Source organism: Gavia stellata, chromosome 14 (assembly GCF_030936135.1).
Source record: "Gavia stellata isolate bGavSte3 chromosome 14, bGavSte3.hap2, whole genome shotgun sequence".
NCBI lineage: Eukaryota > Metazoa > Chordata > Aves > Gaviiformes > Gaviidae > Gavia > Gavia stellata.
In genome coordinates this window covers 7,344,791-7,365,489 of record NC_082607.1, presented here as the reverse complement: position 1 = coordinate 7,365,489, position 20,699 = coordinate 7,344,791, and positions in this window count along the sequence as shown.

Here is a 20,699-nt window from a genome sequence, read left to right as displayed (position 1 = left end):
AGCTTTTAAGTCTTTCCAGCTGCAAACATTAGAGTTGTCTAAAGTTATGATTTTTGACTGTAATTAGCTGCAGCTCTCCAGCATCCCCCCCAGCTCCATCTCCACTGCGCAGGCGTGCTCCCCCGGCCCCTGCCCAGGCATGCCTCCGCCAGCCCGTGCTGCTTCGGCGGCGGCAGGGATCCCAAAGCACTTGGGCAAGGTGAGCTCCTGCAGCTTGACAAAGTAGGTAACCAAAATAATTAGTTTTTTTTAAAAAAAACATTTCCCCAAATGGCTTAACAGTGCTGCACAGGAAGAACGCTGGAGAGTGGAGAATAAACTTGAGAGCTGTGAGGCTGAGGGGGTGCAGGGGTGTGTGTGTGTGTGTGTGAAGTCAGGCTCTGCCATGGCATGAAAAGCCTTTCTATTCTGTGTCTGGAGGGTCTGAAGTGCTCTTACACAGGAGGACTTCACTGAAGTTGCTGTACTGACACCAGTGGAATACAAGTGTGCGAGCGAGGAGAACAAGGCCCATAAAACAGCAGACGAGTCGAGTGAATTTAAGACGGATGCCTGCCTTGTACCTGGTGTGCCTCCTGTTTGTCATCCTCCTGCCTGTGGCTTCGGCTCTGCGCTGGGATTCGGTCCTGTCAGTGGGAAGGCCCTACTGGCTATTTAACAGACACAGAATTACTTGTAGCCGAAAGAAACCATAAACAGCAGAATCATTTCAAATGCTACCAGAGCTTGGAGTTATATATTACCTTTAGCTACACCCTCACCCCCCTTTTCTCTCACAAGACTAAAGAAGTAAATAAAAGTAGCCTTCTCTTGGTATGCTAGTCAGGTTTTATCTCTGTTAGAGACGTGTTGTGCTCACTGCAAGCTGCAGGTGGGCTGAAACGCAGGTGCTTTGGGGAAATCAAGCCTCCTGTCAGCACGAGAGCCCTGCTGAAACCTTGCAGCAGCACTGCGAGGCCAGCGGCAGCCACCTCCAGCGCAACCCTGCGATCAAAGCAGCGCCTGCCAGGGCCGGCACGCTCCTGGCAGCGTTTTTCAGGTGATGCCACTTGGTCTCCGGAGGGAAGGGAGCAGACACAAGACAACCCCAGGGCTTTGGCCATGGAGCGTCGGGAGCCAAGGGCAGGGGTCAGCCTGGGTACCCAGCACGGCTGCTGTAGTCTGGAGCTGCACGATGAACTGCCAGGGGAAAACGCAGGCGAGGCTCTTGGCAGAGCAGCTCCGGGCTCCTGGCACAGCGGGGCCGGGCACAGGACGGCTGGCCAGCCCCGGTGCTGGCTAACGAGGCCCAGCAGCGGTGCAGGGATGGGCGGGTGAGCCGAGGGGCATGGGCAGCCGCTGGGACAGATGGGGCTGGTTCAGCTTTTGGAGATGCGGCTTCTGCTTTCTAAGCACGTGGGCTGTGTGCAGCAATAAAATGCCACTCACCATATTTCAGGGAAATTCTTTTCCATCAGAAAATGGAAATCTGTTAAACTCTCTGTGTGCAAATAGTTGATTTTTGGTGGAATATTCCACTGGGAAACCTGAAATGGTATTTCATTGACTTGGAACACGTCAGGTTTGGTCTATATTTAGTTTTGCACTCACCTGGGCTGCCGGCATTTTCTGTGAACAGATCTCCTTTTCCAGGGGCACGTTGTTGGCCTTGCTGAGGCTGACCCATCTCCTGGCTTTGGAGCATGATGGAAGGGGAGTATGGGGTGCAGAAGCTGCGGGGAAGAATGGGAGCATGATTCCTGAAAAGGCCAATGGTACCTCAGCTGCAGACAAGGATTAATGTCAAAGAAAGATCTTATTAAAGAAAAGACTTCTAATTTAAATGTCTCTGCATATTTCTACATTTCATTTTTTTGGCTTTCTCTCCTTCCCATATAATGACCCACAATAATGACAAAATATCAAAACTTGGGGGAACTGGAGTTGTGATTGTTTGGAGAGGGTTGATTTTAAAAGCTTTACAGTTCAAGCCTTTCTTATGCTAAAGTTTTCAAATAGAAATACACACACACCTTAACAACAAAAGGCTATAATGACTGCATTGTCACCAGATAAAACTGTACTAAAAATAAATAAATGCTGCATTTTAACATGATTCAGTAGGCAGAGTCCTTATTATTCTTCCACTGTTCAAAGGAAGATTCCATTTCAGCATAATACACTCCATATCTCTGTAGCATCCCTCATCCGCCTTGTGCTTCTTTCAAAGTTTCTATCTGCTCATGAATGCAGAGGGTTAAGAATAACCACAGGCACAAGTGTTGTGGTCACTGATGCATATTTTTAAGTGGTAGGACACAGTGAAGAATCTTGGTTTAAGTGTAATAAAAATGAGGTCCCGATTTGTTAATGAGGAGCATTGTCTGCTGCAGACACTAATTTCACTACAGGGTGCAGTCTTCAAACTTTTCATTCTAATTAGAATGCATTTCCATATTCTTTATCAATTTCTTCTCTTACTGAAATCTTCTCAAATGACCTTTTTTTCTTCACTTATGACTCATCCAAAGATTTTTATTTTTCCCAAAACAATCATTCAGATGCAACCGCATTTTTCCAGTAAACACGTTCAAAAATAAATGACCTTGCCAGCTCATGCCTACACAGTGGGAGAAGGGCATTAGCAGTGCAGAGGCAGCTACTAATAATACACAGGAAAATTAAGCATGGGAGAAGACCGTCTTCTTCTAATTCCTTGAGCATTTAATTTCCAAATGCCCTGCAGTGGAATGTGTCTTGAGCAGGAGCTTAATGGCTACCAATGGAGTTCCAGCAGTGGGGAAACAAGTCCCGATAGAACAAGGAGCATTTTGTGCATAGAGGAAAATAGGTTATCTGCTAAGAAGGCATTTTTTTTCCTTTCCTTCAGTACTCCACAGCTGTGTCCAGTTCCAATTTTTATAATAAAGTAAATTATTAACTCAAGTTGACGGATTGGTTGGTGTTGGTAATAGGCTTTCAGAATGATTAGTGATATATACTCATTACCCAAATTAAAAAGCCATATTAAAAATAAGGAGAGGAAATGTAGCAGCATTATCAAAGTAATAATTTCTACTTAGTACATATCTTTCCTGAACTTTGGCAAACGTTGAATTATGTGAGACAAACACTAATCTGAAAGCATTCTAATTAATGATGGTATTTCTTTGCTATCAAATTAAAACAAACACATTTACAGTGCATCTGACTTAAATGTTATTGCAAGTTCTTCACAGTTTGAGGAAGATTCTTGATGTGTTTTAAGGTAGTATACCTATACCCAAGTTACCAGGCTTGAGCCATATTCTTCCCTTGCAGAATAATTATTAATGGGAAAGACTTATATAACTCAAAGTTCACCCAAATATTTGTTTTGTTATTCAGTACTTCAACCATCTCAGGAAAAAAAAAAAGACAAGAAAAGCAGAGATGAGTATCTTGACATCAATTAATCACAGTGCTTTGTTATCCAGGGTTTGCTATAGTTTTCACCAACTAACAGAATCAAACAGTTGCTTTCACTTTAAAGATGCTTTATAGATGAAAACACATTTACAAAACTTCTTTCAGAATAAAACAATAATCAGGCAGCTAATTAAGCACATTGTAAGTACTGAGCTTTTGAGTTAAAGACCTGTCCAGGCTGCAACATCATTTTTACTTTGTTATTATATGCAGAAAGCTAATAAAAATATAATTTTGAAAAAAATCACATTAGTGATTTGCCAGAGTGAATGTAGATGTCAAAGATGCTAATCTAGAGAAGCTGTCAGGAGTTTAAATAGATTTTTCACTGACTTGCCGTTCTTAATTATAGCTCAGCACCCTGTACAGGTTAAAAATGCTGGGTTCCTTCGAAACAAACTATGAGCTCCTTACCATCTCATCAAATTCTCCTTCTCTTCCTTTCAAATGGATCAATCAGATGCCAACACATAACATCTTTCATTTACATCTTTTCTTAAGCTTCCTTATCCACTGCAATTATATTTTTACCCAAACCTATCCTGAAGGGGATAGAAGAGATTTCATGGAAGCAGCATAATTGGCAATTGATCTTGCTCTTTCTTGGGCTCCTTTTATGAGGAAAGATAACATTCTGTGTTGTAGAAATTCAGCACTTAAATTAGGGGGTGTGCTGGCTACTTAGTTAAATAAACTAGAATAATCAGGTCAGGAGGGAATAGCACATAGTTTTCACTTAATGTTTTGTATTAATTTTTCAGATAATGTAATTCCACATACTATCCAAGTATTCAAGAGTGCATCAAAAAAGACCTGCAAACCGGAGGATTGACAAGTTGCTAATCCAATCCTCTGACTGTCACAGGGTGCCATGTAAAAGGGATCCTTTGTTCTTTAAGAGCTGATTGAGTTCCATTAGTATCCATATTCAGAGCCCTGGGCACAATATTAATGCTAATACCATTGTTACGGAGATGGAAAGCCGTTAAGAACGAACAATAATCAGCTCACAATATCATTGGACATATTCATGCAGCTTGTAGTGTGGTGAGATCCGATAGCTCTGAACCTTTCTAAAGAGAAAACGAAAATCCAATTAACATCTTCTGTGTAAACCTCCTCAGCTACTTTCACTGGAGATGACCTTGGGCAGCTGTGATGCAATTTTGCCAAAACCTCAATTATGTCTTTAGTTCAGCAGTGCTGTTGGGTTTTGCCCAAACAGAAGGCCTGGCTCCTCAGCCCGCCCCTCATGCTGGGTGATAGTTGCTCGCACAAGTTGCCTCAGCAGCCATTGGCATGCTCTGCGCCGAGCTGTAACACAGATGGGCAGCAACCAGGCTTCCGGCTTTTCGAGTCCATGGGGATGCGCAAGCCAACCACCAAGAAAACTCCTTTTCTCTCTCTCTCCCACCTCCAGTCAAAATCCCAGCTCTCAGATGTGCCCTTCCATCATGACTAGGGCAGTGCCCTTGTTTCTGGGGCTGATGGCTGGTGTGACCTGGTGAGTGGCTAATTTTTTCCCTCCTGAAGCGTGCGGTGAAGGGAGGAGAGGCTCCACATGCCCCCGTGCAGGGCTTCGCTCCAGCCCAAGGGGAATGACAGACCCAAGCCTTGCAGCTCAGTTCCCTGGACTCAGGGCTGTCCAGCCTATGTTCAAAGGAAAACCTGCTCCTTTAGAACAAAGGTTCCTTGTAATCAGTTTGAATTGGACCTAGAAAAACTCTAATTACCAGCAAAATTTAGCCTGATGGAAACATAAAAAGAGTATTTTTCTTTGGGGCAGGATATGAATTTACCTGCATTAATTGCCCAAGGTAGGGTGAGGAAGTAACTGCCATGAAAGGACTCATGAAGTAAGAATTTATTTTTGAAGTATTTTACTGTACTGTCCACTCGATACATTTAATTAAGCCAGAATGTAAACATAAGTTTTCACAGCCTGCCCTCCGTATCTCTTTTTTTGACAAGCAGCCTGCAATTAGACTAGCAGATATTGCATGACAGTGAGCAATCATCCTGGTGGCCACATGGCCCAAGACTCTTCCACTAGGCAACATCATCTATAGCAAGGTTTGGTGCTAATCACCATGAGTGGGACTCTTAAAGGAGTGAGGATCTTGAGGGGAAGACGTGTATTCATTTTCAGCCAGCGTGGACAGCTTCTGGACATAAAGCTTTCACCTCTTGTGACTGTACGATTAACGGGAAAAGAGGTGAAAGACTTGTTACTGACTATGCTAATGCCACTGTGATGTTCAACATGAATCGTAAGTTGTGTTCAACCTGAAACTTTGTTACAGCTGCTGTCAACACCACAAGTGAAGGATCCCAAAATATAAAGCATTTTGAACTCTTTCTTTTCATTTCCTTTTCATAATACCAGGACGATACTGCCTTATCTCAAACACACACTTGCATATTTGCACTCTATAATGGAGAAACAGCACTACATACAGGTCCCTAAAAGTAAACACCAAACTCTGCAAATCTTGTGTATAATTAGGAAGATTCTTCTGGATTTATTATTTTTTCCCCAAAGCTGTTACTGCTTGATTTGGCTGTCATCTGTGTCACTTCTAGGGAAAGATTTTCTCCGTGTTAGAAAGGGAAAATCAGAACAGCAAGCTAATAACTTGTTACAACAGTGAGATTTAAGGAAGAAAATAATGAAGCAGAGCTGCTGACAGCACTATGGTTGTTGTACCTCCTCCTTAAATGAAACAGGTCAGGATCACCCTTTGGTTTAGAGGGTCTTTCTTGGGAAGGACCAGTACAGACCTTGCACCTGATGGACACAAACATCCTTTGAGTACTTGTATCTTTTGCTGGCCAGGCGCGTACACATTGAGCTGAATATTGGCTGTGGCTTTAGACTGAAAAGAAAACAGCTTCCCCTTAAGTATCCCCAGCCCAAGACCAACAAAACAAATTCAGTCTCAACTTTATCCTTTTGATTTAATTTCCTAGCGTATTAATGTTGGCCATTCAATCTCATTGATCTATTGAGTCCATCTCAGCTGTGACCTTGATTTGATTGCTTAATTGGCTTAGCAAAGCCTGGATGCATTAGCTCTGTAATGTGCTTGCTTATTCTTTCTTGTAAGATCTATAAAAAGTGAACAGAACTTATTTTATGTAGAAGCAGAGTATGGAACAGCCAATGGCAATCTTCTGCAGGTACAGTAAAACTTTCTCATATGTTTCACTCAGGATCCTATGATCATCATACCTGACTGAACCAAATCTCTGCTGCTGTTGTGATTTTAAGCATGCCGATGCAATGCACTGGCATGTCTGTGTTTGCTTCATTTGCATTTAAACAATCAAGATTTTTAATTAAAATGCATAAATGAATCATCCACTAAAAGCCCTATCTCCCGTGTTATTTATTTTTTATATTAAACCTTCAATTTGATGGATAAGTACTGTCATTGGTCATTTCTGCTAAAATGATCCCATCAGCAGTGAAATATTTGACAAATCTGATGTTAAATTTTTCATCACTAGCTTTCAGCACTTTTGGTCCATTAAGATAAATAGCATGTCTCACACTTTTGATCTTATCTTTGAAGCTCTCTGGGACCAGCACTCGGTTAAAGAGGGAGAGGTACAGGTGAAAAGGATGGTTTGTGATCCAAACAGCGCCCTCCTTATGGCTTTCTTTCTATAGTCCAGCACATCCGTGGCGGCAAGTGTCCTTTGCTTCTTCAGTGTCTTCTGACTGGGACAACTATCACTCCTTTCTGTATAGTGACAGAATTTGGGGGTTTGGTACTGACCTGTTGATGGAACAGAAAGTAACGTGGCCTTTCTCCTAAGTGAAACACATTTTCCTTACGCTTTTTTTTTTTTTTTTTGCCCTGTGACAGTAATATCTGCACTCATCACAAAAGTTCCTACTACTTCCAGTAGTACTTTCCAGCTGCGCACTGAAATTTAACTCCAAGGAAAGTAATTTGTCCCAAGAACTGCATCCTAATATAGAGGATAAAAGAGAAAACACACTCTGCTGCTAGCTTCTCTCAGAGGATTACTGTAAAACCAAACTAATAACAATGCAGCATTCCTTCAAAAACTGAAATCTTGCTCACATGCTAAGAAGCTGTAAGAGTAACAGCATCATCTGGTGGCTTCTGCCACAAAGAATGGATTAATTGATTTTTTTGTTCTACTTTCATTTAAATTCCTCATCTCTCAGGTGAGGCCAGGTCCTGAAGGAATGTGTGAGAGGAAAAACAGACAGAAAATGATAAAAATGAGAGAAGGTAGTAATGAAATCCTCAGCTATACTGAAACATTAAACTGTATCTGAATATCTCAGATGTTTTTAAAAGAATTTTTTAAAGAACATTGAAAAACACCATCCTCATTGAAGTCAAGCTTCATTTAAGGCAATGCCAGATGTGGTTGGGATTTTCAAAGCATACATTAAGAACAGGAATGATGCTGTTAAAGGCCTTGAGCCTTAGATAAGGACTGGTGTAAATCTCAACAAAATATTAAGGCAATTCCTTTCCACCATTTCTTTTGTAAGTGCAAACTCAAATCCTTCCAACTCCTCCTGCAACTTTCTTTTGGAATTATTATTATTGATCCTCTTAACTTTTGGAGAGGTGGTATGTAAAAATGAGATAAACATATATTAGTTTGCAAAAGAGTTTCAGCTGTGAACAAGTACTATTATGATTATGATTGTAAAACAAGCTAATCCACCAAAGCTCGCACGTACAGTTACTGTAGTACTAGAGGCTGAATCAGCCTGCTTTAGGTATTAAACCTCCCTGACCTGGGCTGAAGTATTCCCAGAAGCGTCCAAGGTCCCCAGTAAGAAGTTTACTGCAATCCAGATGAAGCACAAGGGCCACACTAGCCTATAGAACCCAAAGCCTTCAGGATTAGTTGTTGCAAAAGCTTATTAACAAGGCAATAAAATGAAAATTATTCCTTCTGGCTTTATTGGTGCACAATGTCTGTTTTACATTCATACAGTTTCTGTCCTATCCTTGGCAGTTGTCGTCTTTGTTGTATTCTTACAAAGAGAGAAATATCAAAACATTAATTTAAGCTGTCACAATGCAAAGGGCTGACAGTCATATAAAGAATTATCATTATGGCAGAGAATGGAGACAAGTTAGCGAAGGAAAATTAAAGTGACTAGCTAAACAGAACCAAACTTCTTGAAAAATCTAGGATATTGCCATGACAATTCGAATTGCTCCAACTTTTTCTTTTTGTGCTTTTCAGCACTTTCCTACACAGTCTATTATCAACTTGATGGCAAAAAGAAAGAAAAAGAAATCACATCATATATTTGCTAGTTTTAGTGAAATACGTATTTCAAAAGAGAAGATTCATCCTATACCAGTTTGTGCAATAAGATAAATTGCAACTAACATCAATCTTAGTAATTTTCCGTAATTGTAGAAGTCAGACTGACCAAGTTTACAGCCTGTCTAATCCTTCTTACCAATGCATACAATACAGAAATGTTTCTTTGTCCTCTTCAGGCCTTTTTTGGAAAACAAAAATTATTCCTTTCTAGCAAACAATAAGATTCATGCAGGTGGTGGGTCAGGGTCTCAAAATGTTTGCCAAAATGATTGCTAAGAATCATTTTAATTATTTTACAAATCAGGTATAGAAGAGAGTGATTAAAAGAAGAAAATAACCACTCCACTCTTGTGTTATGCTTTTCAACAATAGCTCTTGGAACATTTTACCATGGCTCTGAGGAAAGTGAGAGCACAAGCGTCTCAAGGTGCACGTCCATGCCCAGCAAGCTAGACCACTGCAGCCTGAGTAGCTTGCTTTCTCCGGTAAAGTAAACCAACGGATTTTTTGTCATAAGACAAGTTTTCAGCAGGGAACACAATGCTTAGACCTGTGCTCTGTCCTCTCATCGTATGCTACCCGGGTAAGAGGAGAATATTATGAATTTAATGCAAGCTGTTGGTGAAACACCGCGTCCTGTGTTCCACACAAATGTCCACTGCTGTCTAGCTATAGTATCTGCAGTGCAAATTAAGTCGGTTAGCATTGCAGTGGCTAACTGATCAGACTACTAATGAAGCATGAGTCCACAAGATTGCTTTATATAGTCAGAATTTATAATTAATTCTCATACACATAAGCAATCATTGAGTTAGTTCAGCTAGCACATCAAAAACAGATGAAAACACCAAAGGCTGAGCAAATCAGTCTTCCCAAGGTAGATGAATGAGAGGCTTACATGACTAATGCCAACAGGACGGAGGCACAAAACTCCCTGTGGATGTAAGGACATAAGATCCTTTCCACTTGTTCATCATCCTTATGTGCCTTTAAGCACTGTAATCCTGGAATTAGAAAAGCAGACTGTTTAGAAACACCACAGTAGGTAGCCTTGAGGTTGTGTGTACATTCAGTAGCAGTAGGCACTCAATTCAATAAATGTCAAGACCAACCTGCCAGCACTGCCAGCCAGAGCTGTCTGGCCAAGGCCTGGTGTGTCCTCAGAGAAGTCACAGCGTCGCACCCTCTGCACAGTGAAGTCACACCGAAAACATCTGCACAGATCATAAGATAAAAAAAGAACAGGGAAGGACTGCAAATCACTATTATTCTCCAAATAAATCAGATGTACATTATGACTTGGGAAAGCAGACAAGAAAACACTTAGAAATGTAATAAATGTGAATTGCTGCAGTCACACCAAATGTAGCTTCAGTCCCTTAATGGTATCAATTATTTTTTATGATTGTGATCTCAAAGATGTTAAGTTTTGCTAAGAAGATGTATTTGCAAATCACTTTGATTTCTATCTGTGAATAGTGTGAATGTGTCTAAGATCCTCTGCATATTTGCTTTGGCCCTCTGACCCCTCTTTGCAGTGTCCTGAATCAGCTGGAAGAACATTAGGTACTTCCGACACTCCTACTTGAAGCATTCACACAGTTCTAGAATTATTTGGGCTACTCAAATGAAAAGTCTTTGTATAAGCTGTCCTTTTACTGATCTCAGGGCTTTTATGACTGACTTTGCTTTTCACATTTCTCTCTCTCCCCCTTTCATTTTTTAATCAGATATCTTTTACAGTGAGGAAGAATTTGACCATTTACTATTGTATTCTAAGAAATAAGCCTACTAGACCAAGCATTCAAGGTAATTTCATTTTTGCAATAGGAGGCATAATTGAAGAATCATATTTTCAATGTAAGACATTATTTAAAACTAGTCCCTGGTATGAACCCTGGTCAACTATATACAATCCTCTTTAATATGGCCTTTGATAGTATTCGTTTAGCACTCTAGTGCAAAGCCTCAAAAAAGGGCATTGAATGAAATTAGTTTCCAAAAGAACTGGAATAACAGAAGTCTCTTCCTCTGAATTAACGACAATCTTAAAATCTCAACTGCTTTGAAACAGCACATTAATCTGCAATGCAAATGTTTGCATAGCATTTAAAAAATACAAACAGGATTAACAAAGAACTTTCCAAAACCAAGATATATTCGATTTGATTTTAAGACCGAAAGGAAAGTTCAGTGCCTTAACTTTTTTTAGAAGAGGTTTAGAGGGAGAGGCTATAACTGGATGAGGGGAAAAAACAACCCTCCCCTCCTCTCCCCCAAACACCAATGTGAATGTTGTGAAGTTTACTTAGTAACCATATATCACCACTGTAAATCTATTGATTGATACAGCGTGATTGGCAATAGGTCTGTAACAGCATTACCCATAATGACTCTTCCCAGCCGCTGCTGTAAGGCAGCCTGAGTCTGTAAGAGCCTGCTGTACCCCAGAGCTCTCCAGTGCTCATACCAAGATCAATAACAACTTAACTGGCCCAAGGAGTAGGATCTGTCAGCAAGTACTTTTGGATCTTTTTGGTCATGCAGCTCTGCAGACTATAAAGGGAAGCACCTAGCTCATCACCTAAACAATTTTGTGCCAAAGGAAGGGGAGGTACTTTCAGGGCAGGAAGCCGTCCCTTCTGTCTCAGACCTCTATCTTACGGTGGGATGAAACGACTCCTCTCTCTGTTGACTGCAGGAGAAGATAATAAGCCAATAAGCTTGGACTAGATCATCAAGCTTCAAAAAGCTAAAATTAGATTAGGGGAATCCTACCCAAAACATTTTTGGGCCTGGTCTTCAGCTGATCTAAGTACACCTGGACCATTCCCTTGACGGAGAGCATGCTGGTTTCCCCTAGCAAAAGTTTTGGCCTTCTGCATCCAGAAAGCAGTGAGAGAACATCTTCTGTAGGACAGAAGACAAAAGGCAGCCAAAAGAGAAGTAACAACTGCCTTTGACTGCACCTCCATAAGGACACCGGTCCCACCATGTTTCTCCCTGAGACTTTTCACCAGCTTCTCATTTCTCCTTCACGTTCCCTTTTGGGCTGAGCAGAGCTGTAGCACCAGATCTGAACTTACTATCGCTGTTCAAACAGAGATTGCAGTGCTGCAAAGTGCGAGCAAAGGAGAAAGGCAGACTGGAGTAAAGGTGAGCCCCAGGAAGATGAAACAGAGCATCATCTACAAATTGTCATGTCTGAAAGGTACAGGCTTAAGAAAGCTCATCCTCATACAGAAGAAGCAATTTCTTACCCCGCACCAGTCTCTGGCTTCATTTCTGCAGCAAGTCAGGACCGGCTTGGTGACCACACTGCTGAATGCGAGATGAAGTCTTCCTGCCCTCTCTGTCCTGGTCCTCGCTTTTAAACTTGCACATCTGCCCACACATCTCAGCACCTGCAGCGAGGGACCCTGTTTCTTAAAGTGAATTTAGAATGAGATGAACAGGGATTGTTTTGGGAGCAAAGGGCAAACCTCTGCTAAGCCTTAAAACCTGTTCTTAGTAGACTTTTTGATTGCTCCAGGGGTGTATATGCTCATACGTATGTATTTCTGCAGTAAAAAAAGTGCAGCAAAAATGATTAAACACAGGAGGAAAGAGGCTTCCATCTAAAAAGTGATTAAAGAGACTAGCATTGTTTAGTTTGCAAAACACAAGTGTAAAAATGATATAACAGACGCAGGGAGAAGGGGCTATTTATTCTGTTTTCTCTCAAGAACAAACACACATGGAAAGGTGAAAGAAAAATTCCGAAAATATTTGCACAGTGTATAATCAACCCTGCAACTCATTGCTGCAGGATATTAGGCAATTTTTTCAGAAATATTTCTAAAGATATCAGATGCTACAAATAATAAGCCTCAGTTACCTAGGTGAAGGAAAAACAAAAACAATCCCCCCAAACGGTAAGGATGGTTAGTCCCTGCCCGTGTGCTCAGATTGGTTAGAGATGGAATTTTTGTCTCCAGAGGGACAGCATTATTTATTTATCAAGTGCATGATATGGGAGTGCTCGCTTCCTCCAAGCAGGAGGTTCTGTAGAAGGCAATTAAAAGGGTCAGTAAATGCAGCTGTGTGAAGGCATTGCCAATAGATTTCTCCCGGAATACATAAACCTGGTAATGGTCAAGTGGCTCAGGTTTAGTTATTTTGTTCTCAGCTGGTTATTTTCCCCGATGATCTTCAACTACAGCTAGGTAACAGTCAAGGCTGTGAATGAAAATAGAATTAAATACATTCATGTCCTTGGAAAGTTCTCTGCTAATTCTGCCTGTTTCTATGCACTTGTAAACGCTAAGTAAACACTTTCACCGTGGATGTAGCCTATTTTGAGTATATAAGAGAAACAGCTGTACCTCCAATATTACTCCAAGTTAGCAGTGAGTGGAGTCTGCATTTTAGCGGTCCCCTCTGCATCAACCAGTGCTGAAAGTAGCCTCGGAGAGAGCGGATCAGGGCGCTGCTGTGACATGGCAGTCCTGTGCCGTGCTGCTGGTGCTGCTGGAGGCTGCGCTCCCCGCAGCCTGCGCGTCTTCAGTTTGTGCTGGCAGATCTGGAATGCGCTGGAAAGCAGGGAAGGTGCTGCTGCGAACGGAATTAGTACCTGCTTAAAATGTACATGTATATGGAGAACAAACTGTCTTGCTAAAGGAATTTTAAATGCTACTTTTGGCTTATGAATAGTTTTCTTGCAACTGTCAGGCCATCTGCTTGGAGAGGGGTCGGTACAGTCATGAAAAGGACCTTAAAATATACTCTCCTCATAAACGTCTTTTGTTTCGAAAATCCACATGCATCACATAATGCAGTAAATGGCAGCACAGGCTGAACTGAAACATTTTTAAATGCCGAGGATGCAACCTTGGATACAGCTCCCCCCGCCCCCCGCCTCCCCTCTATTAATAAACACGCTTTAAATGCACACTTAGACACATTCCCTTACAGACTCAGATTGGCAGCACCCACCTGCTGGGAAACATGCTAAGATAACTTCCTTGGGTACATCCAAAATACCAAACTGGGTTGCGGGCAGAAAAGAAACACGGTTCTGCAAAGCAGCTCTCTCAGAGATTACATCATTCTCCCAGCCAATTTTCTGCCTACACTGCACCATTTTGTACGGGGCGGGGGGGTGTGTGGAAAAAAAATATAGCATACGTCCGTGTGTATACAATCAAAAAGGCCAAATTAAGGGTGTGCAAGCACATCTAATTGTAGCATTTCCTAACTTTTGGGAGCTTAGCTCTTCGGAACTGCTTGGTACGTGAATATATACAATACGTACATATGCACATAAACATTTATTTTGTTTGCATGCTTGGAATATAAAATTGCGTGTATGAGAACAGGGTTAGGCTTTCCTTACATTTTTTTTTCTGTTTATTTTCATCATTCTTTGGTCATTTTTTGTTTACCTGCTTTTTGTTATTCTAATGTAAGTTCAAATATACAAAATGCTAATTTTCTTTTACATAAAAATGTAATAAAACTTTCTGGCTTTCTTTATAAACAAATTTCAGCAGGAATGTTGATGGGATGCCGTATAACAAGTAAAGAAGAAATACTGTTTAATTATCTTCCATATAAAATCCAATAAAACGTTCTGGCTTTTCTTATTTTTCTGTACCGGGGATTAACATCAGCGTCTTTGTGATGAGAAATCTGCATTCATGGCTCCTCTATTTAGATTTAAATAGGAATTATAGTTCTTGGCAGAAAGGGATCTGTCAAATATCACAGCATTTGTGGCAGGTGGTCACTGCATTGCTTAGTACAGACACTGCCTGCTTAACCATAGCCTGAAGTAAACATCAAAAGTCAATTATTCCCTTTGTAAATATTTTATTTATATTTTGGAGGCTAACAAACATCTTTTCAGTGCTTGGCTGAGACCTTCCTCCATGGATCAAAATCCTACTGAACCTGCATTTGGGTGGTTGAAAACGTGTTTAGCAATCCAGGGATACCAGCGTAGCTACCAGCGTATATTAGGCTTCATTACGCAATCCTCTGCTTGGAAACCTTTAATGACTTGGCTGGGTTGAAGTGGACAGAGCTAAAACTTGTCACGGTTGTTATCATTGCAGCTGCCAATTAGTACGGCAATCATGTATTATTTAGCCGAAATCCTTTTCCTCAGTTAAACTGTATTTTGAATATAAATACTGCAAAAGAAAAAAAAAAGTGTCTATTTCCTTGGATTTAACATTTTGGGGGTGGGAAAGCAGGAGGTCTGGTTTAACAGCAAGATGAATGTGTGCATTGTGGCCCCGCAGAGGTAACTTGAATGCACATTGAGTAGCAAATGTGGAACAAGAGCTGAGATCTGAGGGTCAAATACCTCGAAGAAGTGTCTTGCTGCAGGGCAAATCCACTAAATAAAACCTACTAAAATAAAACGACAGTATCTGGCAACAGTTACGCATCCATGGCAGAATCTGTCCCAAAACTACTGTTGTGGGGAAAACATCTAAAGATGATGGAACACATTTTAGATCCTTATTTGAACCCCATCTGAACTCTTTGGGCCATTAACTAATCAAATCATCTCATTTAAACAATGTTATAACAATAATCAAGTACTTCCACCTACATAAATATATGTTGACTACATTTACCTTAAAGAACTGGGATTTTCTTGGGTATTTACTCCTGACATTCAGGGAACAGAAGGAGTACAAAATGTTAAGGAGAAGCAGAATTCTCTGAGATGGGGCTGTGGGTAATTTTCCCTGCAAGCCTGTTTGGTGGTAAGTTAATTGACTCCCACATTACCGAAACTGCAATGTACTAAAGCACTGGGTGCTCGTTTTCCTTCGCTATTTGACTGGCAAAGGCCATCTGTTCTACCCCATCCATCCACATGCACAGCGTCTATTGTTGTCAACAGGATTCATACACACGTGGATCAAGGCAAGCATGTGCCTCTATCTGTTTTGATCCCTAGAACATGGATTTTTCATTTCCTTTGCTTCTTTGTACTCACCCAGTAATAACACTTGTCATCTGAGAATTCATATTGATCTTGTCATTGCCTTAAAATTGGATGACAATTACTATCTTTGTCAAAATTCGATCTGATGAAATGGCTCCAATTAGGAAAGAAAAAGAAGGAATCCATCACAGCAGGGAGCGTTGCATTTGGCTTTAAAGGAGGGAAGCTTCTCTTAAAGAGTACTGTTGGAACAAGCAAATGGGAACAAGCATAACAGAGATTAGGATACAAGTCTCAAAATATGCAGAAATTAGGTGTATATATGAAGTGAACAGTCATTTAATTTTTGCAGTCCACATCTCTCGGCAGAACTGAGTTGGAGCTCCTCTGACAATAAATGCCAGTAACTGTTGTGTTCATTTTCTGATCTGGTCAGACACACAGTGGCAGTTGACGCCAGCCTTCGTGCATTTTCAAATCCAGTTCTGATCATCAGTATAATTATAATACATTATCGGGAGTAGATTTGCCTAAGTTCATGAAATGATAACAGCATAAATTGCATCATGTTTCCAGATACTGATCTCACCTTGAAACTAAATGTAAAGAGGCAGCGAAAGAATTAAAAACAAAAGAGCAAGAGCACTTCCATTGCTACTAATAGTGGCACTGAAGCGAACAACTCATCCCTGCTAATTACAAATAAAATTGTGCTAATTACAGATTTTTTAGTTTATAAATCATCCCTAAATATGAGCATGTGCATTTGTGTGTGTGTAAGGGTGGGGGTATCTTTTTTCCAAAACAAAGATGTTTGTTTCATGTTGAGTGAATGTTTTGTTCAATTAAAAAACTGTCAGTGTTTTGCTTCCAAGCGGGAAACGAGGGGCCAGATTCACTGCTGGTCTGTAATTCTGGCGAGGCTTTACCTGGGAGCTGGGAGATGTAAGCTGGTGCTCAGCTCTCCCTGAAGGACGGGAAGCTTCCACCCACCCAGCAGAACAATCTCGGCTCAAGGCCATTCTTGCGTGGGTTTCTCTGAACCGGGCCAGTAAGCGCTGTCTCCTCACAAATAAAAAGTGTGGCAGGAACTGGGCTCTTCGAGTTGTACAATTATGTGAGCTCCCGAACATGAGACTACGCAGCTTACCTCCCTGAAAAAATCACATTTTCTTAACTACGTGGAAGAGCTCCACAAGAGACTGAGGAAACCCAACCAAACACACCATGCTTTTAGCAGGCGGTTACTTTCTGAGCTAAAAATGTAGCACTAGTATGATGCAGAGATGAGTCACCACACCTCATACAGCAGCAGGCGCTTCGGTAAAAGAAGGTGCGTGAGCTAGTGCTAACAGGTCTTCATCTAGAAAGCTGGGTAGACAGAATTTCCCTTTCCCAAAATCTTTTCCCCCGCCCCATTTTCATTAGCTAAACCTACTTACTGACTGTGACCTACATTTGCAATAGTTCCAGAATGCAACAGAACTGTGTTTCTGGGGAATTTGCTATTTGCTAAAAATTTTAAGCCAGCCCATTTGAAAATGTTATATGCTAACTGAGCAAACACAGCGATCAGAAAAGTATACAACACCCATGCAATTGTCCTGGACTTGTTTGCAACACACTGCTATTAATGAGCATCTGGGATGAGTATGGTATCTTGTACTATGGTTCTCATGGTCTGTACAATAATGGCTGATTTTAATTGACTTTTGCTTCATATAGCAAATCCCAATTGGAGAAGTTCCAGGATGCCGCTAGTGAAGAACTGTGGGCGGGTGCATGTTTTGAAGTGATGGTAAACATTGTGACATATACTGTGTGTACCACATATTCTCATATGCACATTTTGACTTTTGTTGCCTTGGCTTTCACACAGCATTTCTAACATAGACATTCCTATTTGCCAGTTTGAGTGGAAATCTGTTAATATGTGAACACTACTCGCCAGCATGTACCACCATCACTGGACTCTCAGTATTTATCTTCTCCCATGAAATGGCCAGCCCTGCGTGCTCAGAGGGGCCCCACAGGACCATGGCATCTGTGCGAGCAAGACTGGTGGAACTGGGCAAATGAGGAGTGATGAGGGCTGCTATAAGAAACGATAACTTTGAGAACTTGTAGCTCACAGCTCAATATGATCCACCAATTTCCAATGTAAGTAACATCGCCAAGAAGGCCTTGCTCTTTTCCTGCCATGAATTCTTTTCTCCTTTCAAGGGATGCTGGTAACTAATGCCAAGTTTTGTCAAGCCATTTTAGCACTTAAAATACTATGGGTATTAAAATACCTTTAAAGGTCTGATACTAAGAGCCAGATTACCTATATGATGTATTTTAATGACTAGCCAACCCTTCTGCTTGAACGGAAATTTGTCCTGAATCCACAGTGGCTCTTTGGGAACCTGTACTCAGCCAAGATTTGCACAGGTTTTTTAGTCTGACGCATTAAAAAGTCCCCTGTTACATATCCTATCCTGCCTGGCTGCAATATTGTGTGGCCAATAGTAGACAAACAATTTGCTTTTAGGCTCTCTCTGGAAAAACATTTGCATCACATACAGCAAAGCTACAAGGTTTTTATAGGCATCAAAGCTGTGTGCATCCTCTCCCTAGCAATAAGGTGCCCAGGGCACACGCGGAGGGTGCTTTGCTGCTGCCCACGGTCCCCAGAGATGTAGCCAGAGAGCCTCCAATACCATTGCAGCAGCTCCTCCGCTTTACTACATAAATACTTTTTTTAAAAAGGAAGGGAAAAGAAAAGGTTACATTTTTCCTCACTGCAGCATAACCACTTCTCACAGAGACCACCTGGTTGCATACGACTGTTAGACAAGATTCATGTAAGAGAGATTTGTGTGTGAGCGCAGTGCGAGGAAGCCAGTGCCAGTGCAAAGTAGCTGCTCAAATCTACTGTGCTGAACACAATGAAATAAATGCTGGTGAATGGGTGTTTCTGTGAGGTAATACTTCCATCACATCCAATTCTAGCGTTATCCAGCAAACTGCCTTGCCAGGAGCCTTCTTTGTATTGCAGGAAGCCATCTGTGATGGTAACTAAAATGAGAACAGAACAGGATTCACTATGAAATGCTCGTCAGAAGTACTCCCCTCAAGTGCGTGCTCTGCAGTTCCCCCGTTGCCAGAAGCAGCATCTCTCCAAAGGTGAGGAAGGCATTATCACCGCAAGCCCCAGAACTACCCCAAATGGATGTTGTGCCTTTCACCTGCTGCCTTTCACAGGGAGTCCATACAATGTCCATGGTTTGAACTATCATTTGTCCTTGGCCAGGACCATTAATTGCTATGGAGATGGTGGGTGGGACAATGGATCATTCTGAACACGTTATCTAAAGCCTCGGTTTCAGTCTTTTTAACATATCTCCTGGCAGAAAGTGATGATTGTTTTCATTGATCTCTGCTGCTTCTGGTTTAATTTTTCTTCCTCTATCTCCAAGTCTCTATCTTCGGTCTCTTTCTCTGCCAAACTATTCATTTGTTGCTGGATAATCATGGGTTTTGTGTTTCAGATAGCTTCCTATTTTGTCCATCTTTCTGTTCTATTGTCCACATATTTTTTCTCTGCAAATTTTGCCTTATTGTGCAGTGGCAAGTGGCTATCTGCTAATGCCAATATTACTCCTTGAGAATTCTTTTTCCTTGCATCATCAAGGGTTTAAGTGGAAAGCCTTCAGCACAGTGCAAATTTCACTCCTGAGAATATCCATCTTTTGAGGTAGCTGATTTTAATTAAAGAATACTCTCTCTCCCTCTCTCTCTGGATTATACTTTAATTTCAGTCTCTATCACAACAGTAGATACTTCTTAGATAAAATGTATTTTTGTCTCTTTTCATCCATGATTATCTGTAGTTCTTAAACACTTGGGGTCAGCAGCTGGTCCCCAGTTGATGTAGTTCAGGAATAATTCTATTCAAAGGAACTAATTCAGAATAAAATTGGCCTTCAGTTCAAAACAAGGCAAAATGTTCATAATATTTTGCCCTTATTATATACGTGAGAGTGAAACTCATAGAAATAGCAGTAATAACAATTGTGGTAATAAACAATAATCTCTGAAATGTGTAGCACCTTTCACCTGAGCATTTTAGACATAAATGCATTAAGCTGCTGTCATATGAAGAAATGCCATTACCCTAATTTTACACAAGGGAAAAAAAAAAAAGGTGGCAGGAAGTTAAGAAAGCAGCTGAAAGTCATATAACAAGAACTGAACCTACATCTCATGATCTCCTGCTTCTAATCCCCTAAACACAGGGAGAATCTGTTCCCAAGGGATACAAAATTGAGGTCTTGAGAGTTAATACTTATGAAAGAATCAACACTATTCAAACACAAGTACAGTTTGAGTTTCTGCCGCCATCATCTTGCCAAATTATAATGGAAATAATATTGGTATCATATCTTAAATTGTTTATGCATGATTAATTTGCACAGTTAAACCATTCCCAGATTTCTCACAGGAGTGGTTGAAGTATAGTCCTGGGCAGAGAAAGCCTAGCTACAGGTTTAAAGCTTTACTGCTGCAAAGGAAGCTGGAGTGAAACCCTGCCCCTTTCGAAGCCAAAGGCAAAACTTCTCATTCTGATAGAACAACGAACCCAGCCAGGGTCCCTCTGGTCATGAGGACCCCCTGCGACCAGTTGGTGCTTCTTCATAGGGAACAGTAATATATGGGTGTAGATATATATACACACGTATATATACATGTGTCTGTATGTGTGACAGAGTTACAGATGCATATAAACCCACACAGAACTTATGGGATGAGTTCAAGCTGGCCAGATGGGGTTGTTCTATTTTCTGTGTACTGAGTGACATGAAGCAAGTCGCTAAGTCATTGCACCAGTCATTTTAGATCTTTTTTTCCCCCCCTTTCTTTTGTTTGCTTTTTGTTTGTTTGTTTTAATGCCCACTCCAGCCTGTACACATCTCTGCTTGGTATGCACTTC